Source organism: Onychostoma macrolepis, chromosome 06, assembly GCF_012432095.1.
Source record: "Onychostoma macrolepis isolate SWU-2019 chromosome 06, ASM1243209v1, whole genome shotgun sequence".
NCBI lineage: Eukaryota > Metazoa > Chordata > Actinopteri > Cypriniformes > Cyprinidae > Onychostoma > Onychostoma macrolepis.
In genome coordinates, this window is record NC_081160.1 from 15,982,835 (window position 1) to 16,009,280 (window position 26,446).

General features: G+C 37.7%; 1 protein-coding gene across 3 annotated transcripts in view; it reads right to left on the bottom strand.

The window, feature by feature from the left end:
- Positions 1-26,446, bottom strand: part of hs2st1b (heparan sulfate 2-O-sulfotransferase 1b) — a 76,340-nt gene that overhangs the window by 22,157 nt on the left and 27,737 nt on the right. Inside the window, exon 1 of one of the 3 annotated variants that reach the window (XM_058779126.1) lies at positions 1,935-2,223. The exons of the other annotated variants lie outside the window; for them this stretch is intronic. The gene's annotated coding sequence lies outside the window, so the exon portion shown is untranslated. Of the gene's footprint in view, positions 1-1,934; positions 2,224-26,446 lie in introns of those variants that run through there. 3 annotated transcript variants of the gene reach the window in all.

The window sequence follows — 26,446 nt, forward strand, 5'->3', positions numbered from 1 at the left end:
TTTGTTTCCATAAACATCGGTAACCAACAAGTTCTGACATTTCCCAAGACCATAGTACCAATGAACATTCGCAAACATCACAAATTTATTAGCAAATTTGTGTAAGAAGCATATTTTCCTGTTATTACGATGTGGACCAACACATACTGTAGATTGCGCTATAAATTCTTTATCTTCCATTCTATTTAAAAATATACATTTCATATAAAATATACAATCCAAGCTATTTTTGAATAGTGCATATGAGAACCCGGAGTACAACATAAGTGGGAACTCACAAAGAAACAGACATCAAGTAAAGCAAAACAATAGGGATCAAAAAGAGTCAAGTAGACACATAGTTCATTACATTTCTGAAAAAAAATACATTGTGGAAAATTCATGACTGAACGGGACTAAGACATTTACACACATTTAAAAGAAAGAAAGAAAGAAAGAAAACTAATAATCTGACATTAATTTCAATCTTGAATTGATTTAAATAGCAAACAGTTATTATATGCGTTACGTTGGTACTGACAATCCTAGATTGTTTAATCAACTTGATTCAAACAATGGATGCATGACCATGTTTCTACAGTTTCGTGAAACAGTCACAACTAGCTAGCTAATTTCTCCAGTTACGTATATCACGGTAGTTATTCAGTGAATTAGTTGTTGAAAGATGTATTTGCTTGCCATTATTATTGCATGCTCATGATTTGGGGAAAATATAATTCTTCTCCCATGCCCCTGTATTCAGCAGCTCTGAGTGGCAGCAAACAGTGTCACTGTGACCAACAATAAAACGCTTACTGTAGAGATATGCTAGAACAACCCCAGAACTGTGGCATTTTTGCATGGACAAGTACACAATCATACAGTATATTCTTAAATACCGTTTAAGATAAGACTTGGTGTAAGCTTCCCTTTAAAACCCTGTGAAAGGTAAAAAATAGGCAAAGCTTTGTTTGAGGAGTGGGAGGTATAATAAGGTTGCATCCTCATTTCATCATTCAGTCAACAGAAGACGATTTAACAGAAAAAAGACGACATAGCGAGAAGACAGAATCCTCAAGACACCATAAAAAGAAAAAACTTAAAGCTTTCAGCAAGTGAACTGCTGTTGAACCTATTTAATGTTAATGCAATACTGTTTCTCTGTCTTTATGAAAACTGTTTATTTATTCAAGATGGAACACTGGAAAAGTTTGACCCACAACTGAAAAGCTTTTTCATTTCTGAGTGTTCCCCTGACGTTTAGCGGACAAACAAATGGCAGACATCACAAAGCAGAGCTCATCCTCTGTGAAGTTCTGCTAGCTTATAACAGGAATTTAAAGCCTCTGTCTTTGATTTTGCCTCTGGAAACAGAATGAAGCGAACAGTCATAACACTAAGAGCAGTGAATATCCTCATGATGCATGTGAAAGGTAAAGATAAGAGGCTTTATTGTGTTGGCTTAATAAAATACTGCTACTGTACAAACTCGGGTTATAATGTTTTTCAAAATCACTAACCACTATCCACTTACTGGCAAAAAAATAAAAAAAGGATACAAGGACAAATTATTACTGGATGTGTAATGCAGTAACAAATGCTTGTGTCATACATGTCATACATGCAAGCATACACTAAAATAAAAATATAATAATAACAACAACAACAACTAAGAAAAATAACATTGGTAATAATGCTGATAGATTAAATGCAAAAAATAAGAGAGATAAAGCACATGATCCTGAGCAGTGATGGGAATAACGGCGTTATAAATAAACGGCGTTACTAACAGCGTTATTTTTTTCAGTAACGATTAATCAAACAAATTACTGTTTCCCCCATTACAACGCCGTTACCGTTACTGGCAATAAAATGTGGCGTTACTATATTATATTATTAGAATTAATTTTTCAGTTCATCTGAATGGATGCGCAGTGTTGCTGTATTTGACGTACCATAAACTCTAGTGTGAAGGCGCACGACTCGCCGTCGCTTTCTCTCACATACACGCACGCAAACAAAGATACAGAGCAAGAGAGTCTTTCATAACATGCAGAATTGACGCGCTACATGTAAACGATATTCTTTGTTGTATTTTCCTGTCAAAATAATGGCGTTCCTTTGGAATTCTTCAGCTTTTAAGAACTGCCGGGTTCTCTGGTAGTGGGCGGAACTAATGCGCAAACGACAATCTCATTGGCTGGCGCTCACCTATTATCGTCCCTGTTTTAATTTCAGCAAATCAATTCGAGCGAATGCAGACAACGTGATTAATATTCATGAACCCAGCAGCTCATTAATCCTTAGTGCTTTTTATATTGATGACAAATATGCATTCATCCTTGGTTATTCTAATTACTAAAGTTCTATCATCATATAATATTAAATTATCATAATAGTATATTATAATGCTTGACTGACTGATACTAAGTGTCAGTAGATAAATAGTGTAGATTAATGTACAATGTTTTATAATAATAATTTATTCTTTTTAGTGTCCATTCCATTTTCATTTTTTAAAAAAAAGTAACGCAATAGTTACTTTCCCTGGTAATTAGTTAATTTTATAATGATGTAACTCAGTTACTAACTCAGTTACTATTTGTGAGAAGTAACTAGTAACTATAACTAATTACTTTTTTAAAGTAACGTGCCCAACACTGATCCTGAGTATTGTAAGCCATAGATAAGAATGCATTACGACCTTATTTTTAAATGTTACCACTTTCTCTATTACTGACAAAAAGAATGACAGTCTAAATGTATGGAAGCATATGGGTAGCAAAATTCATTTTGAAATCTAATATACAAAATGGCAATGCAATATGTAAAATGGCAATGTATTTCTGTATTTAAATTTACATTTCCCCATACGTGTGTGCAATATTTAGTGCAAAATAAAAATGAAAATTCAATTATATAATTTACATTTGCCATTTCCTACACTAGTTTTAATATGTAAATTAAAAACATATTTTAATGCTTTATAAATTGCAAAATTAAAATGAAATTGTATTACCCAAATTGATTAGAGATGTTTAACATGTCCAAGCAAAAACTGTAGCAAAATTATAATTTAAATGCCATTTTTCCTAAATGCATTTAGACTTAAGGGTAGGACACATGGGACTGCATTTTCATTGTGATACCGTGTGATAACTGTAGCACAATGCAGTGTGAATTTCAAAATGCATTCTGAGCCAAATATGCAGCAAAATCAAAAATGGTGATTTAAAAGTGCTGTATGTAAGTTTTTAACTCTTCTAAAGCCAAAAAATAACATAACATGTTTCCTAAATATCTACAAACATATTATGTTTACATAGCTGTTTCTCTGAAAAAAATAATGCTATAGCCAGTAATTCTATTCTGAAATGTGCATTTCGGGAGATTCCGGGCCGGAATTGCAGTACCCATTTCGACTGCTTGCTGGCAATATTACATACTGCACCTTTAATCTGTATGATCCTGCCCACTTCCAGTTGTTGGAAAACACAACATATTGCTGTCAAGGAATCATGTTATGTTTACATAGCTGTTTCTCTAAAAAATAATGCTATAGCCAAGTAATTCTACTCTGAAATGTGCGTTCCGGGGCAGAATGCCTTTGTTTTTGCAGTACCCATTTCAACCGCTAGCTGTCAATCTTACATACTGCATCTTTAAATGTCTTTTATTTTTCTTAAATGCATTGACACTTACACTTAAGACGTTTGAATTGCATTTTCATTAAATACCCTGCGATCAGAGTAGACTACTCAATGTGGATTTGAAAATGCATTCAGAGCCAATCACGCCCCCAACCTGTCAATCATTATATCAAAGCAGGGCTCGGCAACAAGACACACAATAGGTCATTATTCCCCATTAACCAAATGCTTTTCACCTGCCTCAACATCTCTCACTGTTTTACACTCCGATTGATGCACACAAGCAAACAGACAGTGCAATTCTCAACCCTCTACATTGCGACTAAATCTTCACTCTGGGCGACTAAATGATGTCAGATATTAGCCAATGGCTAATAAATTCTCAGATTTTACTCGCCAGTGTGTGAGTTGGAGACTAACTATAAGTTTAGGCGCATGACTCGCCGTCGCTTTGTCTCACACACGCAGAGAGAGAGAGAGAGACCCAGACCAGACCAGACCAGCACTGCTTCTCACCCAAACATCAAAATAAATCAAATTATCAAACAATCTAAAAATATACAGTGGGGCAAAAAAGTATTTAGTCAGCCACCAATTGTGCAAGTTCTCCCACTTAAAAAGATGAGAGAGGCCTGTAATTTTCATCATAGGTATACCTCAACTATGAGAGACAAAATGAGAAGAAAAAAATCCAGAAAATCACATTGTAGGATTTTTAAAGAATTTATTTGCAAATTATGGTGGAAAATAAGTATTTGGTCAATAACAATTTCATCTCAATACTTTGTTATATACCCTTTGTTGGCAATGACAGAGGTCAAACGTTTTCTGTAAGTCTTCACAAGGTTTTCACACACTGTTGCTGGTATTTTGGCCCATTCCTCCATGCAGATCTCCTCTAGAGCAGTAATGTTTTGGGGCTGTCGCTGGGCAACACAGACTTTCAACTCCCTCCAAAGATTTTCGATGGGGTTGAGATCTGGAGACTGGCTAGGCCACTCCAGGACCTTGAAATGCTTCTTCTGAAGCCACTCCTTCGTTGCCAGGCGGAGTGTTTGGGATCATTGTCATGCTGAAAGACCCAGCCACGTTTCATCTTCAATGCCCTTGCTGATGGAAGGAGGTTTTCATTCAAAATCTCATGATACATAGCCCCATTCATTCTTTCGTTTACACGGATCAGCCGTCCTGGTCCCTTTGCAGAAAAACAGCCCTAAAGCATGATGTTTCCACCCCCATGCTTCACAGTAGGTATGGTGTTCTTTGGATGCAACTCAGCATTCTTTCTCCTCCAAACACAAGTTGAGTTTTTACCAAAAAGTTCTATTTTGGTTTCATCTGATTCTCCCAATTCTCTTCTGGATCATCCAAATGCTCTCTAGCAAACTTCAGACGGGCCCGGACATGTACTGGCTTAAGCAGGGGGACACGTCTGGCACTGCAGGATTTGAGGCCTTTGTTACTTTGGTCCCAGCTCTCTGCAGGTCATTCACTAGGTCCCCCCGTGTGGTTCTGGGATTTTTGCTCACAGTTCTTGTGATCATTTTGACCCCACGAGGTGAGATCTTGCGTGGAGCCCCAGATCGAGGGAGATTATCAGTGGTCTTGTATGTCTTCCATTTTCTAATAATTGCTCCCACAGTTGATTTCTTCACACCAAGCTGCTTACCTATTGCAGATTCAGTCTTCCCAGCCTGGTGCAGGTCTACAATTTTGTTTCTGGTGTCCTTTGACAGCTCTTTGGTCTTGGCCATGGTGGAGTTTGGAGTTGGACTGTTTGAGGTTGTGGACAGGTGTCTTTTATACTGATAACGAGTTCAAACAGATGCCATTAATACAGGTAACGAGTGGAGGACAGAGGAGCCTCTTAAAGAAGTTGTTACAGGTCTGTGAGAGCCAGAAATCTTGCTTGTTTGTAGGTGACCAAATACTTATTTTACCGAGGGATTTACCAATTAATTATTTGAAAATCCTACAATGTGATTTTCTGGATTTTTTTTTCTCATTTTGTCTCTCATAGTTGAGGTATACCTATGATGAAAATTACAGGCCTCTCTCATCTTTTTAAGTGGGAGAACTTGCACAATTGGTGGCTGACTAAATATTTTTTTGCCCCACTGTATATCTGGAACACTGGGATCAAGAAACCAAAACACAAAGTAAATTACAACTCTATCGAACTATAAAATCAAAATATGAATTAGAAGAATATCTCCAGAGTGTCAAAGACACAAAGCAGAGACGGATCCTGACCAAGTACAGGCTCAGTGAGCACAAACTAGCCATCGAGACCGGCAGACACAAAAAGAGCTGGTTACCCAGAGAGCAAAGAGTGTGTGCTCACTGTGAGACAGGAGAGATCGAGACAGAGACACACTTCCTACTTCACTGTTACCAATTTAAATCAAACAATTCACAAACATTATAAAGAACTTTACAACCATGACTGAAGAGGAACAAATAAAGATAATACTAGGAGAGGGACAGACAGCAGCACTGGCTGCGAGATACGTGCGGACGTGCCACAGCCTGAGAGACAGCAGGTGAATGTACATAATGTGTGTAATGTGTATTATGTCTGACCTCAGTGTGTTTCCCTACTGTCTACCACAGTGACCCTCAGCCTGTGTGTGTTTATACGTTAAACACTGTGGTATGAAATGTTCACAAGTTCTTATTTGTTACACTGTTTATTTAAGTCTATATTGTAAAATGTTTTTATTCTATTATTTTGATCTTTTCATTATTATATTTCTCCACATATATTTCAAGCTTTGGCAATATTGTATTTTTTACAGTCATGCCAACAAAGCAATTTTGAATTGAATTGAATTGAATTGAATTGAGAGAGAGAGAGAGAGAGAGAGAGAGAGAATTAACACGTTACATGTAAACAATACTCTTTGCTGTATTTAGTTCCTTTGGAATTCTTCAGCTTTTAAGAACTGACGCTTTCTCCGGTAGTGGGCGGAATTAATGCGCAAACGGCAATCTCATTGGCTGACACTCATCTATTATTGTCCCTGTTTTGATTTCAGCAAATCAGTTTGAGCGAATGCACACACCCTGATTATTATTCATGAACCCAGCAGCTCGTTAATCTTTAGTGTGTTTTATACTGTTCTTATTAGTAGAATTCGTATCGTTATTACATTATCAGTATTTTTGTTAGTTCCCCTTTTTTTTTTTTTTTTAAGTCTGGCGAGCAAACTAAGAAATTTACTGGCATTATAATGGGTTCAATACTGTCGTTTGTCACGCTGCTCGTGTCTGGTGAATACATGGCGTTGCCTTCCTCTCTTCTAACCCATAATAGAGCACACGTCCTGTGGCACCCAAGCGTTGCGCATGCCTTAAAATCTCTCAGTCTCATTAACACTCCGGTTGATGCCCGTGACCAGACAGAAAACACTGCTACTCCTGCCTGCCCCAGATGACACTTCACCAGTCCGACCTAGACGCAGTTGTCACAGGACATGACACAGCCAAAGAGAGATAACTCAATATTAAAAATCACGGGCATCAATCGCGGTGTCCTGTGGCTGTAAAAAGTGAGAGCTCTTGTGGCAGGCACATGGCATTTAGGTGCCACAGAACACGCGCTATGTTACGGATTAAGGGGCAGTCGTGGCCTAATGGTTAAAGAGTCGAACTTGTAACCCGAAGGTCGCGGGTTTGAGTCTCAGGTCCGGCAGGGATTGTAGGTGGGGGGTGTGAATGTCCAACGCTCTCTCCACATCAATACCATGACCGAGGTGAGACCCTTGAGCAAGGCACCGAACCCCCAACTGCTCCCCGGGCGCCGCAGCATTGGCTGCCCACTGCTCCGGGTGTGTGTTCACAGTGTGTGTGTGTTTGTTCACTTCTCACTGCTGTGTGTGTGCACTTGGATGGGTTAAATGCAGAGCACAAATTCCAAGCATGGGACATGTCATGTCCTTTCCTTTCCTTTTCCTTCCTAAAAGAGAGGAATAAAATATAATGTAAGGTGGTAAATAAGACATCTGTAGAATTTGCTTATGTGCTCGGGGACACGCAATCCTTTATAGGAGAAGAATAAAGTATGGTAGCAAATAGGTAAAAGTGTATAATTACACTGTCTGTTTGCTTATGTGCATCAATCGGAGTGTAAAACAGTGAGAGATGTTGTGGCAGGTGAAAAGTGTTTGGTTAATGGGGAATATTGACCTATTGTGCGTCTTGTTGCCGAGCCCGTCTTGATATAATGATTGACAGGTTGGGGGCGTGATCGGCTCGAAATGCATTTTCAAATCCACATTGACTTAAACTACATTATTGCGGGGTAATGAAAATGCAATTGAAACGTCTTAAGTGTAAGTGTCAATGCATTTAAGAAAAATAAAAGACATTTAAATCACCATTTTGTTACCCCATTTTGAAATTCACACTACATTTTGCTACAATTATCACATGATATCACAATGAAATGCAATCTCAAGTGTCCTACCCGCAAGTCTAAATGCATTTAGGAAAAATGGCATTTAAATGATCATTTTGCTACAGTTTTTGCTTGGACATGTTAAACGTATCTAATCAATTTGGGTAATACAATTTCATTTTAATTTTGCAACTTATAAAGCGTTAAAATATGCTTTTAATTTACATATTACAATTAGTGTAGAAAATGGCAAATGTAAATTATATAATTGAATTTTCATTTTGCACTAAATGTTGCACATATGTATGGGAAAATGTAAATTTAAATACAGAAATACATTTTCATTTTACATATTGCATTGTCATTTTGCACATTACATTTCAAAATGAATTTTGCTACCCATATGCTTCCATATAAATGGTGCAGAAAACCTCAGAAAAGGATGCAGCACTGGCAGGTGCTACCTGTGATACAACACAACCCACCTGCTTCAGAGACCTCACAAAGCCTTTCAGACAAAACAAGCTAAAAGTGTTCTGTATGTGGTTACAGAAAAGAAAGAAACAAAAAAACTTGGAGTTTAAAACTATAACACAAACACTACATGACATTTCCGGCATTCAATTGTTTGATGCTGAACATGAAATTGTTGCTCGTCCTGACAGCCAATCAAAATACTACAGTTATATTACAGTTATGAGAAACAGGGTTGTAGACCAATGAGAGTGTACTAAGACTAGGCCTACCCGGTTTCATAGCACAGAAATAGAAACCAAGTGATCTGTTAAATGTCCCACCACAGTCACGGAAGGTTAGAAAATTTTCTAAAAATAGTTTCAAGAAATGAAACTATTTAGTTTTCCTGGTTTTACTTTGGCATCTATTTTCGGTTTTGAGCAGCATTTTGCCCTAATGTGTCAAGAATATCTGATGAAATGTGCTTATTTGTGATTGGCCTGCAGACATGCCTTAAAGCTGTTGTTAGCAATCTCTCCCATCATCCCATTCATCTTGCTAGAAGCTGGCTTCAGTAAATCCTCTTGTCCCAATTAAAGCACACTCAGTGCTTTGATGCCACTTGATCTCACTGCCCCCTTAACCCCAGGGGTTTTCAGCACTAGGGGGCGATCACTGTCTCTTCCCTTTCAAATCAGCAGATGAGACAAGCTTTGGCTAATGCTTGTTCCCAATTAGCAAGCGTTACACTTCCCAATGTATGGTGAGGGCTCACAGTTTAATGAAATTACAGCAGTCAGATGAGACTCTGCAGGGAGTGGAGTGAGACAGTGAGGCAGACCGGCCAAATCCTCAGCCCATTGTGCAGTGGCCTAGATTTTACCTCCCTCGAACCATCTTTCAGAACCCCAACCATAAAACCATTCCGATTCCTGCAATTGAATCACACCATGCATTAATGTTATCTGCCACTAACCATACAACAGCAGAGCATTATTCTGACCAAAAAACACCTACTTATGCAAAAAGAGACTGACATGTAAAGTGACCAACTGCAGTTTTTCATTTTAATATGCAGTTTAGGGGCAGGTCTAGCTGAAATACAATACCGTTCAAATGTTTGGGATCAGTATGATGTTTTTAAAGTTAAAATAGGATTTAAAACATTGAACCTGTGATACTTTTTTTCATGATTCTTAGATGAATAAAAAAAACAGGATTTATTTAAATTAGAAATCCTCTGTAACAACACTAAAGTATATTACACAAGCAAAGATATGTTTATAAGCTATTGGATACTGGTTGACCAATATATCACAAGATGTCCAGTTTTCTGTCCATTATGCATAAGATGTTCAGTGAATAGGTGGTAGGTGGTCTATGTGAGGCTGGGACTACAGAAATATCAACTTGACCTTAACTAAGCAACAGTGTTGAAGCTCCAATACCTCCTGTACTTTGAGCACACATCAGGAGTGCTGCAGGGCTTTGTACTCGGCCCGGTTTGCTTCACTCTGTCACCTTCTGCTGTCAGCGCTGGCCGTGGGCATGTGGCTAACTCAGGAGAGGACAAAAAGTGCACTACCTCCATCAGCTGCCCGTTCAGTGACACTCAGTTGCTGACAGCTACTTCAGACATGCGGACAGGTGAGCAGGAAGGACGCTCTTATAGAGTGTTTCCATCTGACTGAGCAGAGAGATGGATGAAGCTTCAGAAGAAAAAAGCAAGAGGAAAGAAAAGGATGGTGGTAGAGGTGGAAGATGAGTGTGTGTCTCTTATAATAATATATCTAATGAGTCATTTGCCAATGTTAATAACAGCTTCTGATATAAACTGCTGTTTGATGCTTTGATGCCTCTTTAAAAGCCCAAAGTGAAAATGTGACTATGAAGTACATACAGAGAAACACATTTAAATTGATTTCAACTGTCTCTGTGTTGGTTATTATTTATAAAATATTAAAATTAGCATTAATAAAATAAATTAAAATATAAATGTATACAATTAAATACAATAAAAATTCAAATTCATTGTTTTGCCTGAATTATTTAAATGACCAAAAAAAAAAACTTTGAAAATTAAGAAAGAACTTTGTTGATCTTGTATATTTTGTATATTTTATGGAAATTGTAAGGTAGTGATAAGACAGCACTCAAATGATCTGTGGTTGGCTTGAAATCATTTACTATTTTTATTCATAATGCACACCACTATTTTCTCATTAAATATCATTAAGTCCCACGATTCAGCTTCATTAGCGGCAAGCTAATTATCTGACAAGACAAATCAGCTCTAATGACTGAAATGGTCAGAGAACAAAGGCATAATGCAACAGACAGGATCTAAATGGTTTTGACATTTCAAAAATCATGGACTGCTTTGATCCGCAGAAAAAAATATGACTGTTCTGTGGAAACATGGACTCAATGTAACATTATACTGACTTGCTTAGTTAATTGCTCTCAACATTCACACAGCAACACAGCAGTCAACATCTCCAACTCACAGCCTCACTGAGCATTAGGTTTAATTAAGGTGCTTCTGTGTTTTATGAAATTAAATCACACCAGAAAATGTATTTTATGTACATATTTTATATAGGACATTTCAAATATTAAACACTATTCTTTTGCTGATATTTCCTTGGCACGCAGGTGTTACATGCTGCTACAATTTTTTTCAAAACAGATTAACTTCTATTGAACATTTCCTGAACTCTGCAGTGTAAAGACACCTAAGACAACACAAAAGAAGTGTATAATAAATGTTTTTGCAAATGCTTTCTGCACAGTGGTCGGCTCTGAGATTTCAGGCTAAGACGGCGCGGCTGCACTCCTGGCCTGGCTTACGCTGCTGACTCAGGGAACCAGAGAGTCTCTATGGGCCTCCAAACTGCTGACAGCACACTGGCCTAATTCTCTGTCTCACAGTAACAGTGTGTGTGTGTGTGAGGGCATGAAGTATTACCCTCTTCAGAGATTATCCATTCCTTTCATGAGCGTGAGGTGGGTGAAGATTATACCGCAGCTTTTGTAGCAACACATACAACAGCAACACCTAAATAATTGAAGCAGAGGTTTATATTATTGGATGCCTTTCTCTTCTTTTCTGATATATTCCAACTGTGAGCAAGAGTTACACGTCAGTCAATACCAGTGTTTTCAATCAAGGAAGGTCCTGGAATCAGTGAGTGGACAGCAACGTTGGAAATTAACAGGGGCTAGTGGCAAAAATGCCCTTGCACAATTAAACAATTGTTTACAGCTGTTGAAGAAAAGTGAAAACCAACGAATGAAAACCATCTATTCAGATTTACATTTTGATTCTCTAACACATCAGATTGCTTTTTACACTTTTATTTATTTTGCAGCTTTGAGCCTTACAACCAATCACACACATTTCTGTTGAGCTTAAGCCTGGCTCACACTACAGGAGTTTTAACCCCGATTTTCCCCTCCCGAGAATTAGAGCAATAATAATCTTAATAATATCGTGTAGTGAATGATGCGCCATGGTTTTTCAAATCCTGTGTGCATGTTTAAGATTTGAGGGAAGAAAATCTGCTAAGATTCTCTATGTGTGTGCTGCAACCATATTTCAGCACACTGAAAATCGGTTAGGATTTTCAGGGTGTATTCACACCTGTCTTGTTTGGTTTGATTGAAACAAACTCAAGTTCATTTCCCCTCTTGGTGCGGACCATTTGGGCAGGTGTGAATACAGCAATTGCACTCAGGTGTGCACCAAACAACTGCACTGAGACCCAGCTGACGTGGTCTCGGTCCGCTTCCAAACAAACTCTGGTACGGTTTGAGGTTTCAAGGTGTGAATATGAACTGGCCTCGATCCGACCCAATTGCAGAAAGCACGCTCAGAAACACACAGCTCGTGCATATAGTGCTGTTGTTTGCATTTCAATCGCTTAAATCACTTGTTTTTAAACCGCAATGCTTAAAAATGTGTGCAAAATTATGAGTTTTTGTGACCATAGCGTACAGCACAGCATGCATGCATATTATATATATATACACACATATATATACACAGGTGCTGGTCATATAATTAGAATATCATCAAAAAGTTGATTTATTTCACTAATTCCATTCAAAAAGTGAAACTTGTATATTATATTCATTCATTACACACAGACTGATATATTTCAAATGTTTATTTCTTTTAATTTTGATGATTATAACTGACAACTAAGGAAAATCCCAAATTCAGTATCTCAGAAAATTAGAATATTACTTAAGACCAATACAAAGAGAGGATTTTTAGCAATCTTGGCCAACTGAAAAGTATGAACATGAAAAGTATGAGCATGTACAGCACTCAATACTTAGTTGGGGCTCCTTTTGCCTGAATTACTGCAGCAATGCGGCGTGGCATGGAGTCGATCAGTCTGTGGCACTGCTCAGGTGTTATGAGAGCCCAGGTTGCTCTGATAGTGGCCTTCAGCTCTTCTGCATTGTTGGGTCTGGCATATCGCATCTTCCTCTTCACAATACCCCATAGATTTTCTATGGGGTTAAGGTCAGGCAAGTTTGCTGGCCAATTAAGAACAGGGATACCATGGTCCTTAAACCAGATACTGGTTGCTTTGGCACTGTGTGCAGGTGCCAAGTCCTGTTGGAAAATGAAATCTGCATCTCATTAAAGTTGGTCAGCAGCAGGAAGCATGAAGTGCTCTAAAACCTCCTGGTATATGGCTGTGTTGACCTTGGACCTCAGAAAACACAGTGGACCAACACCAGCAGATGACATGGCACTCCAAACCACCACTGACTGTGGAAACTTTACACTGGACCTCAAGCAACGTGGATTGTGTGCCTCTCCTCTCTTCCTCCAGACTCTGGGACCCTGATTTGCAAAGGAAATGCAAAATTCACTTTCATCAGAGAACATAACTTTGGACCACTCAGCAGCAGTCCAGTCCTTTTTGTCTTTAGCCCAGGCGAGACGCTTCTGACGCTGTCTGTTGTTCAAGAGTGGCTCAATGCGACAGCTGAAACCCATGTCTTGCATACGTCTGTGCGTAGTGGTTCTTGAAGCACTGACTCCAGCTGCAGTCCACTCTTTGTGAATCTCCCCCACATTTTTGAATGGCTTTTGTTTCACAATCCTCTCCAGGCTGTGGTTATCCCTATTGTTTGTACACCTTTTTCTAACACATCTTTTCCTTCCCTTCGCCTCTCTATTAATGTGCTTGGACACAGAGCTCTGTGAACAGCTAGCCTCTTTTGCAATGACCTTTTGTTTCTTGCCCTCCTTGTGCAACATGTCAATGGTCGTCTTTTGGACAACTGTCAAGTCAGCAGTCTTCCCCATGATTGTGTAGCCTACAGAACTAGACTGAGAGACCATTTAAAGGCCTTTGCAGGTGTTTTGAGTTAATTAGCTAATTAGAGTGTGGCACCAGGTGTCTTCAGTATTGAACCTTTTCACAATATTCTAATTTTCTGAGATACTGAATTTGGAATTTTCCTTAGTTGTCAGTTATAATCATCAAAATTAAAAGAAAGAAACATTTGAAATATATCAGTCTGTGTGTAATGAATGAATATAATATACAAGTTTCACTTTTTGAATGGAACTAGTGAAATAAATCAACTTTTTGATGATATTCTAATTATATGACCAGCACCTGTATACATATATACATATGTGTGTGTGTGTGTGTGTGTGTGTGTGTGTGAATTTGTTTGTAAAATAATGTATTAAAGGAATAGTTCACCAAAAAATTTACCAAAAAAGTACATTTACTCTCATGTCAAGTTTCAACAATCCCATGGTCTGTTCAGAATTAATTATGTTAATAATGTTTGCTAATGTATCACAGCTCCCTTTAAGATGAGAATCTAGATGTGGGTCCCTAGATTGTTCTGTACTAGAGGTATTTGAAACTCAGAAAGCAGAAATTAGGTAAATCAGCCATCTCAGGAAATCTCCAGAGATGCCCTTTTAATTACCAGACAGAAGCCAAATCAATGACAATTAAACATTTGATCCACTAAAGCGGGAAAAAGGGATTTCCACTGATTTCTTTAGCACTTCGACGAGAACTTTTGAGCATGCATTTCATAATAATAATAGTTGTTGTTGTCATTATGAATCTTTAAAATAATAATAATAAATTATCATTATTTTAAAGATTCATAATGTCAATAACAACTATTATTATTATCATTGATTATTTAAGTTTTAGGGTGTTTCTGCTAAAAAAAATAAATAATAATAATAATAGTAATAATTAAATAAAAAAAATACATTCACCCAAAAGGGAATTTAAAGATATCAGGGTGCCATTACTGCATACTGAAAAATGCACAACCCAATTCTCTGGTTTGGATTGTGTGCAAATTCAATTTCAAACTAGACGTTATATAAAATCCATACAACTCTATAGCTGACAAAGCCATCCTAGAAGTTCAGTGTGGTTCTTGTATGTCCTTGAAACTAACATACTTGGCCTCATGTGTTTCAACGAGATTTAGAGAACACTCAAGTGTCACTTATTGTTGGCCCATTATAGAGATCACAGAAATGCTCTAAACACTCCATTAGTCTGCTGAGTGAGGATGAGCACTGGCTCATGAAATAAAACAGGCCAGCGTGAGGGTGCTATGTGCTAATATAACAGGGCTAAAGAGGGCCAGCTCATGACTCTCTGAGATGGTTCTCATCCCAGACTGGCCCTGACACACATGATTGAGAGATCAATGAAGGGTGAAGGTGAGGAGAGTCTGTCAATGGTAAAGATGGAGACATGTATCTCTTCAGGCCAGCAGGTTGCAGGGACTACTGGGACTAATTAGGAAGGTGGAATTTAGCTCCTATGGCTGCAGCAAACCTGACATCCACCCAGTTTATCGAGTCAAAGTCATCCTTCCTTTTTATTTTCCTCAGTCTCTTGTTTATGTATTTCAATGGCATTTACACAAACAACATGACTAGAGCAGTATCACTTTATGCATTGGTCACACTGTAACTGTTATGCTCTCATGTCGAATGCTGTTCGTGTGGGTAGCAATTTCCTTGAACATCTGCATCTCAAAGCCCCGATAGCTAATAGATATGAAAAGCATCTCATTGAATATCTAGTTAATGCCATCCTCTATGAGAATGCCTGAAGCTCTTCGATTGCAGCCCTCTGCCGAGATAACAAAACTCATGCCCTGATTAATAAATAGGCACGTGAGATCGTACATCTTCAGCTCTGCCTATTTTCCATCCTTCTTTCTAAAAACTAGAGATTTCTAATACTTCCTAAATGAAGATTTCTTCATTTTCTGAAAAAATGTAATTGAAATATAATAAATATTAACAATTAAAAATGATCAGAATGTGTACACTCACACGTATTCAATGTGTAAAGGGAAAAATATATTCTATACTTCAGATGTTTTGAGCCAAAAAAGAAAATCTTGTTAAGTGGTGTTGGGAATGGTACAAACTAAAGTCGTACTCCTAAACAGAGGACTGAATGGATAATATGGTTATGTTGAACAATGCAGTCCCTTTCAAAGCATGCTCTGGTCTTTCAATATGCATTAGGCCACCAGAGATGTTCTACAGCATTTAAAGGCCAGTGTGCTTTCTAAGCTACCAGCACAGGCAATTCCAGACCTCTCAGCGAAGTAATTAAAAAGGCCAGTCTGTTATCAGACTCACGCGGGACTCACTGGAGGCAGTGGCAGTAAGAGAACTGAAGTCTATCATTAATAATTCTGCACATCTTTCCATAATACTCACCCTGGAGCAACTTCAGCCACTGGCTTATTCTTCCACTGCCCTATGAATCCTGGGGATCTATTCTTACGATCACCATCAAACAGTATCATCATGACCACATCCAATCAACACTGAAAACGTTTGTTTTGGGTTTTTTTAGGCTGAACCAATTACCAGCCATTGCACTTATTTATGCATAAATATGCGTTTTGGCAGAACTGTATTGTCTGCTGTTTAGTAGTATGTAATTAGAGTAGAGTAGAGTAAATGTGCTCTTCATAATCACGCTTGTATGGAAAAAAAAAAAGTTAAAGAATGTAATGACTCAATGACATATATTTTTCCCTAAAAACTGATTAAACTGATTATATCCTCCAATCATGCAAACAACACTGCAGAAAAATCACATTTGAGAATAACTGAACTACACATCCATCATAATACAGCATCTGTGACCTTAGACAACAAACAATCCATATCTGCACCTACAACTTTCAATCTATTGGTGTAGGCTGTAGACTTGGAGGAACCAATTCTGATAGTAAGCTGGCCCGGGATAGAGAGCAGTAGAAAGATGAGGCAAAGTGACTACAGGCATTTGATGGTGCCATCAGGCTGGACAGCTCTGTCTCTTGAGTGTTCATGCTTCTTAATGAATGCAGAAAACTCCATTTGAACTCACTGGAGACTCTCGGACAAGAACAAATTCAAGTCCTATGAGGTCTTACGGGGGGAAATAAAGGACTTCATGGTATATTTTAATTGTAGCTTTACATACCACAATTGGTGAATCACAGTCTTGCCTTTACCATATCTCTGTTATACGTCTTGATAAAGCCATTTATGATATATTCCACTCTCATTATGGTGGTAGATACTAGCAAAGGCAACAAGTAAACAATCTACACATACAGCTCTGGGAAAAAACTATAAAAAATAAAAATAATAATAATTCTTAATAAATCAGCATCTCTGTATGGCAACCTTTCCATTCGAGTGTCTGTTGAATTCCAACACAAGCAACCACATTCTGCTTAATTAAGTACTATTTAGGTGATCACCACAACTATTGACCGTGCCAAAAGATTCTGAGTGAGGAAAAGAAGGGTTCAATTCTGGCTTCACTTGCAGAGGGACACAGTGAGTGTCAGGTTGCTTCCAACCTTAAAATTTCAAAGACAGCGATTCATAAGAACAAGGTCAAGCTGCAAACAATGGGGACAACAAAGCTGCAGACCAGCACTGTGGCACACTTTCCACTGACTGGGATGAACTCATTCAAATGTCACTCAACAACCATAGGATGACATCAAGTGACCTACAACAAGAATGGCAAACAGCAGCTGGGGTGGCGTGCACAACGAGTTCGGCAAGGCTGAAGTCGTGCAAAGCTAGAAAAAAAAAAGCCTAAATCAATGAGAAGTAAAGAAAAGCCAAGCTGATGTTTACAAAAAACCATAAGGGTTGGACCATCTCTGATGAATCCAATTTCAGCTTTGCCTAACCCCTTATGTCCATGAGAGCCAAAGTGTCTCGTACCCACTGTGAAATTTGGTGGAGAATTGGTGATGATCTGGGGGTGCTTCAGCAAGGCTGGAATGAGGCACATTCATCTTTGTGAAGCACACATGAATCAAGCCACGTACAAGGTTGTGCTGGAAAAAAACATGCTTCCTTCTGCTCTGACAAAGTTTCCCAACTCTGAGGATTTTTTATTTTTTTTTCCAGCAGGACAATGCCACACAGCCAGGTCAATCAAGGCGTGGATGGAGGACCACCAGATCAAGACCCTATCATAGCCAGCCCTATCTCCAGACCTGAACCCCATTGGAAACCTCTGGAATGTGATAAAGAGGAAGATGGAAGGTCACAAGCCATCAACCAAAGCTGAGCTGCTTGAAGTTCTTGCACCAGGAGTGGCATAAAGTCACCCAACAGCAATGTGAAAGACTGGCGGAGAGCATGCCATGACGCATGAAAGCTGTGATTGAAAATCAGGGTCATTCCACCAAATACTGATTTCCAACAACTTCCTAAGTTAAACATTGTATTGTGGTGTTAAAATGAATATGAATTTGTTTTCTTTGCATTATTGGAGGTCTAAAAAGTACACTGCATCTTTTTTGTCATTTTGACCAGCTGTCATTTACTGCAAATAAATGTTCTAACTAACGTGTTTATTTATTGCTAATTTGGGAGAAATGTTGTCAGTAGATTATAGAATAAAACAAAAATGTTAATTTTACTCAAACACATAGGCTACCTATTAATAGTAAAACCAAATAAACTGATAATTTTGCAGTGGTCTATTTTATTTTATTTTTCCAGAGCACCTTATGCATATTAATAGGAACACTCTTCAAACCTTGAGATTTGAAGTTTGACAGTAATTCTAATGAAATGTATTGTTGATGGCTATAAATGTGTTGCAGATACACATATCTAGAGATGCAGCTTCTGAGAGTTTACCATGCTGACAGAACACCATAAAAACACCATTCCCAGCCAAAATCCTTTCAGAGAAGTGTCTCTTAATCAACTCCCCTTAAGCTAGTGACACTTAAAATATTTTAATATATTAAAAATTTAGATAAAATATTTTATTAAAGACTAGTCCATCAACAACAATCCTGTCCATATCTACTCCAGATTTATGTGCCGGTAGGTAACAGCTTCCCTCCCCGCCAGCTCATCTCACTTCTGTTTCTGTCTGTCAGCCAATGATAAGCATGCTTGTGGTGCCAAAAGTGTTGGAGGCATGGATTTTATGTTAATAGCATTGCACAGGATAGGTCAAGTTAATCAAGTCAGAGAAAATCACAAAATAAAATGCAACCAACTGCATCCTCACCAATTTATTTTTTCTTACTAAAAATGTAAAACACATTCAGGCAAGATTTGAACTTAGGACATCTCATACTTATAGCAGTAATGATACCCAAATTAAGAAATAATCAAAGCATTATTTATTTATTTGTTTATTTGATTGTTTATTAAATTGATAAAAAACTAACAGTGAAGACAATGGTTACAGAAAATTTCTATTTCAAATTACATGCTGTTCTTTTGAACTTTCTATTCATCAAAGAATCCTAATTAAAAATGTAGAATGGTTTGCACAAAAAAATATTTAGCAGCACAACGGTTTTCAACACTGATAATATTATTCATATTAAGATCAATAATATTAATCACTGTAATCATATTAAAATTATTTCTGAATTATTATCTGACACTGAGGACTGAAGTAACATCAACTGAAAATGAATATTCACCATGTAACATCTGCTTATGATCCTTGATGGTCGTTGGGACTTTATGTCTTAAGAGACCCTTTTAGCCTTTTGACATTTGCATATAATTCACAGGCCTGGCCCCACATTCTACCTGTATATGGGTGCTAAATTGCCAACGGCTGTCCCCCCCACTGTCAAAAATATGCTAAACAGATCGACTCCATCTGTTCTCTCCATCGGATTTCAAACACATTCCAGAGAACTAAATGACTCAGTACCAGGAACCACCAGCCTGGCTGACCAGTGGACTATCTCCATGATTACAATACACATGACACACACACACACACACACACACACACACAGAGACATTTTCTTTATTTAGACCATAATTAATCAGTTACAAATGTATCTGGTATATGCATGTGTTGTTTGTATGTTTCCTTATTATATCAGCCTAGTTACCACTCGTTATTCATATTAGTAAGCTCTAAACCCTCATATGCAGGTGTATGAATGTATCTCTGGTTTAACATCTTCTAAGCGTTTCTTTCTTGGTATCAAAATGATCTGCTCTTTATTCCTCAAACAATGATTTACACTATGTGATCGTGAAAGGCATCATACTATTTTTACTGTAGGGTGGAAAAACTACACCGATTCCTCAGACCAGTCATAATACATGCAAATGAGGTGTCAAGTGGGACAAAGATACACTTTCCTGCTGAAACTATGCACCTTGTTATTGGTCAAACTAACCAAAATGGGTGTTGCAGGGAAACCAGATAAAACTTCTCCCACACCCAAAAGGCGTAGTCTTCTCTTTACTTTCGGTGCCCTGAAGACACACTTATCTCACAGCTTCCCTTCCGGGGTGGAGTCCGAGCTTCTGGCAGTTTTAAGTTCAGTAACTTTGACGATTCACTTCGGACCAATCAACCCATGGCTGGAATGACGAAGCTTTCACCCCTAAAGGAATTCATCAAGAATCTACGCATTATACATGCACCAGGACACTTTACTCAGCACCAACAAAACCAATGCAAGTAACCGCTTGATAACTATTTAGATGTGCTTCTAGGCTTCGACCCGTTAATTAAGGTGATGTGATTATCTGATGGCTCTTAACAGGTTGTGTTAGCTGATGTGTAAATCCTGCCATTAGACTTCTACTCTCGTGCGCTCTCTCTCTCTCTCTCTCTCTCGCGTTGGCATCTATGTTTAATTGTGTGTATGTTTGTGTCTAGTTCGATGTTGCATGTTCCCCTGTAGTGTTGTTTAATAAACATTCATATGTATTCACGCTTTGTTGTCTGTGTCTGCTGCTCACAGAACGAGGTCACTTTGATGTTCCGGTTTTGTTAAATGATCTGTGAGCAATATATCAGTAAGGAAATTATTTTTCGTGGCCAGAGAAATTATTTTCCTTAGAGTCAACAGACGATTAAAACTGTCCGTACTGCGGACGAACAAATAATTTTATGGTACCATTAATGCTACAGTTAATTCCTGAAGATAAATATAATTGATAACAACCCGTTATGATTAATTATGTGCATCTCACTTTGAGCTAATATTCTACAGCCATCACAGGAATAAGTTATTTTAAAATATATTAAAATAACAGTTATTTTTAATTGTAATAATATTTCAGAATATTGTTTTTACTGTATATTTGATCAAATAAATGGAGTCATGTTTAACGCCTTATTCACGGCTTTTTGTTTTTATTAATTACATTAAATAGAAGAAAAAGGACAGCCACTTGTCTACAAGACTTTGTACAAAACAAAACAAATACCTTCTTAGTGATCACTGAAGTTCTATCAGCTAGGCTGCGGATATTTAATGTAAACAGCATCTCAATGTTACATAGCCATACACCTTTTTCTAGGCCATTACAATCAATCCTAAGTCACGTACCAGTGTCTGACCACAAAGCGCAAATCAGAATTACCCAGGACATCAGCTGATTGGAACTGTGCTTCTGTCTAGAAGGTCAATTGGACAGTAAACAGCCCAAATTAAACATCATCACCTCAGCATTAACCCCAGCGAAACACAAACGGTGCTTCAAACCCAGCCAAACTGGCAACGACCCAGTCTGGATCTGTGGAGCACAGCCCCCCTGTCTGACTAGGGCAGCACTGGCTAATTGGCCTATTGATTTCTTGACAGGCGACGAGTTTCCTGGCACTGCTGCCGGCTCATGCATCATCTGAAGTGGACAGAAAAAGGCATGATGGGACACTACAGCAGGAATCTTCAGCCCATCTCATGACAAAACATTAGCCCTATGGGAGCTAATTCACATTTTACTGAAATAAAAGACACAAAAGTTCATCCAGAAATTATACATCTGTCATCGTTTACTCACCTTCTTGTCCAAACCAGTCACTTTCCAGTTTTGTTTCTTCAATGAAACAGAAAAGAAGAAATTTAAAAGAATGTATTAGATGTGCATTTCCTTGCAATTACACTGAATGGGGACAAATGCCCAATTAAATCCTCATAAAAGTGATGCATATGACTTATGCAGGCCCCTATGAATTCAGATTTATTTTTACTATATTTTTATAAATTTCCCTGAATTTTCCATTGTGATTCCATTTTAATGGTTTTATTCCATTTTAATAATCAAAAAGGATGTCAAATCAACTGAATTCATAAAGTATCAGTTTAATAATTTAATAATAAAAATAGTGTCTCATGGAAAAAGGTGTCAAAAATTCTGAGTTGTCTGGATTTTTCTGGACTGTGTTTTATGTTTGTTTTTTGTTTTTTATCCAAAAATGGAAAAATGAATTGATAAACAATTAAATTAATATTTTAAACTTTAAATCAAATACATTTTTTGTCAAACAGTGCGTTACAATTTAAATTACAACATTAACGAAAAATTGTGATATTGTCTTAAACCATATTATTTTTGTTGTTATTACTTTGAGAAGTACATTGTGCAATAGTAATATATTTTTGTCATTATTTATTTATTTATTTTCCATGCAAACCAGATTTTTATTTTGGCAGGTAGTAGTGAACAACTTTGATTTTCTGTGTGCATCCTACAACAGTTTTATCAAATGAAATGGTGAAATGCATGTAAAGCGATCTCTCAGAGCAGTTTTGGAAATTACATATGTGGAGTATCAAATAGTGAGATTGCAGACACTGAAAACAAGGAGCGTTAGGGCACATTTCTAGAATTTCAGGGAATACCAAATTTCGTCAATTTTACAATGTAAAAAGCTGTTGTATAACAGAGTGCAAGCCGTATGGATCACTAATGACAGTTTTTAGATGTGTCTACACCCATTCTGGAACTTGAAAGCTACATTATTGTAATTATATGGAAAAATGTGTAAATGTTTCAGAATTTGTTTCACAGGTTCAAGTCGTACAGATTTGGAACAACATGAGGGTAAATCTCAGATGAACTACTAGAAGAGAGAACGAGACGAGGAAAAAAACTGACCAGAGACGTCTACTCTGTACTGACAAGATATTCTAGACTGCGAAGATGTCCAAAATGGAGTGCAATGTAAATGTTTAAAGAAATTGAGCCTCCGGAGGGTGAGAATTCACACGGGTTGAAATGGATCTCTCAATCTGACAGAATGACTGAAGGCCGTGGTCAACCATAGTGTTGATAGGCTCTGTGAAACACACTCACCCTCAAAGTCACAGAGCACTCCTGCAAATGAAATGCATGAAAGGACCGTTCATAGCACTGAATTTACATAAAGAAAACTGCAGACTTTATTTTTTTTTTTAATCCGAGACACATAACACAAACCCCTCTCAAAAAAGATTACTACATCAACCTTGCATAATTATGTTCAGCTCCAATAAAACACATTTCAGTGTCTGCAGTCAATTTTACTTTTCCTCATAAATCATGCATGAGGGTCGATTTTAATGTGCTGCACATCATCCAACTCTATTTCTGTGGAAATTGCAGTTCCAAGCATCAAAAGTTTCGGCACTTCATTGTGGGCTCCTGCGTACAATAAATGATAAATACCGAGGCAAATCCAACTGACACCTAAGATTAATCTCACCATGACAGGCGAGAAAATGTATGTGCCTCTGCCATTTCTTTCTGACTGTCCATCATGCACTATTCCCAACACACTGGGCTACTCAATTTCTCTCTCTTTCCCATCTCTTTCCTTTCCCTTAAGGAATTTTGGGAGCCAATCTCTTTTCCCTCGTCTTTTTCCATTCTCGCTCTCTTTGATTGTGACCAATGTGCAGCTTCGTGAAGGAAATCGAATGCTGCAGTTGTTAAAAAGGAAGCTACTTGCTGGACCTTTGCTTTATGATTCAGTATATCAGTGGTTAATCTGACATAACCTCACTGTGATTGCAGCAGGAAAATGGTCACATTTGTCTGAAACATTCTTCATTATGACCTACAAATCTAAAGCTTGAGTGTATCAAGTCAGTACTGGTGTGTGAAGAATCTTGGCATTAGAAGGATGCTCTTCAGAGACATTTCTGCATCACAAGCTATTTTCAGCTCTCTGTCACTCTTACTTCCTCTCTATTCACCTTTTCACTTTCTGCCTTGAGATGCCATGTTAGACGTGCCACAGGCAGTGCAAACCTGGCCATCCACAGACACATTTTAAAATACAAATCAAAGCAGGTCTGCCCAACTATTGTAACTGAAAATATCAATCAATTACACACTCTCGTGTTCATTGAAGTCTGTAACAGAGCTCCATGATTAACTGAAATACAACAAATCATGTTATGAAGCTTATAACAGTCCTATCTATATCTCTATCCATCCATAATAAATAGTGACAAATAATGACAATTTTCATTTCTGGGTTATCTCTCCCAGTTTGACCTTGGATGAACTATCCAATCTCAAAACGTATCCTTTGTTCTACATCAGAAAGTAATTTTTTTTTTTTTTTAAACAAACACTTCCATGTTATGTGAACATTAACCAGCATCAGAGAACAGTGAACACACGAATGCTTTTTTAAATGATTAATATATTAACTTAAAGGATTAGGAATGACTGAACGATCCTTTTAAACAGGGTGTCTGTGTACGACATGAGTACAGAATAATGTACTAAAATAGGACAAGTAACCCTAGGGTTCACATTAGATGAATCAGCCACCTCACACATCATTAGTGTAAAAGGGTCTTTAGGACAGCTCTCATTACACAGAAACACAAACACACTGAAAGCCGACTGTTGTCTGTCTCTCTCTCTCTCTGTCTGTCTCTCTCTCCCTCTCTCTCTCCTTTTTAAAGCTCAGAGCATAATTTAGAGCAAAACACAGACAACTCTATCTGGTTGCATTCCATACAGACATAACCTACACAATATACACACAGAAGACTAAACCAAGCTACATCTGTATAGCAACAGAGAAAAAGAACTGACTGTTGTTTTCACATTCGGGAGCTCAATGCCCCATGACAATTCTACCAAATTACTCAGCTTGAGCGTTACAGAGATCCATTCATGACTAATTCATTAACATCCCAAAAATTCCACATTCCAAGAGCCAGTAATGACCTTTGAAAGGTCTTATTTCAAACCAGTGTAGGAAAAACAATGTGCACTGATCCACATAAGATGGGATAAATATTCTTATGCAAGAGAGAAAGCTACAGCTTGTATTTATTCTTTTATTTTATTCAAAGGTGCTGTAGGCAACATCAAAAAATAACCTTATTACCTGACATATCTCACTGATAGGTTTCCTGACAGCCCAAGGCTTCGTTTAAAAGGGGGATGGGGGGTGGACATCATGGTCATATTCTTTATTTAGCCAATTAGAAGACTTGGATGCACTATCCATCATGTTTACAGGGCAGCACAGAAAACAGGACATTGAGAGTAGGTTAGTTGGAGTGGATCATTCAAGTTAAGCATCATTCAGATGTTTGTAGGGCAGGTTTTTGGAAAGAGGTACATCTTTCAGCTTCCAACTCAGTCTGTGCTTCAAATACCAACAATAACATCTAAAGTGGCATTAACACCTCTAAATGCTCCCTCCTTTTTTTGTTCAACTGTGAGGACCCTGTCAGTTCAAAGTAAATTATTTCATTATGCAGTTAAAAAACTTCAATTGTAAAAAACAAAAGCAGGCATCTCTCAAAATATCTTGATTTATGTTTCACTGAAGAGAAAAAAAAAGGAAAACAGGTTTGGAATGACAATGAAGGTGAATGAATAATGACAGAATTTATTTTTGGGTGAACTGTCCCTACAACAGGGTCTCCACAGCTGAACAGAAATAAAGGATGGAACAAAGGCAAAGAGGACGGAGGAAGAGGGAGAATGTCTATACGCAGTGAAGTGAAGAAAAGCGTTAAAAAAGTGCACAGTCATGAAGCCTGACAAAGTCACTCGGCATAATTATTCAGCAACTCTACCAGAACTGCACAACGCTGTCGGTATAGAACATAATCACAGAATAGCATAGTTTGTGTATAATATCAAAGCAAATTCATTTATATAAAAAATAAAATTTAAAAAAGTCTGTTACAGATGAAATATTCACCAATTACTTTTAATTCCGTGACATTTTTATGAATATTGGGGTTGAAACAATATGAGACCCCATACTTTCACTGTATAGTCAAAATACACTAATACAATTTTCTCAAAATGTCTTTTGTGTTCCTCAAGAAAAAAAAAAAAGGGATTTATAGAGGTTTGGAACAATATGAGGATGAGTATGGAAGAATATGAGTGTCTGAATCAGAGATCAGAAAGACATGATCTTGTGGGCACAGACGTCAAATGAAGAGGTTCACATACAGTTCAACTCTTGTAGCTAACAGTAGACTATTCAGTCACAATCACAGAGCTCAGTCCAATCAAGCTGTTCACCATTAGGGGACAATCCTGGACCACAGCAGTCGAATGAACAGAGACGAGGAACAGTTTGACCTTTTCTAATTTCTGCTGCAGCAAATAAATTCTGTTCTTTTGAAATGCATCGCAGTTGGTTCCTAC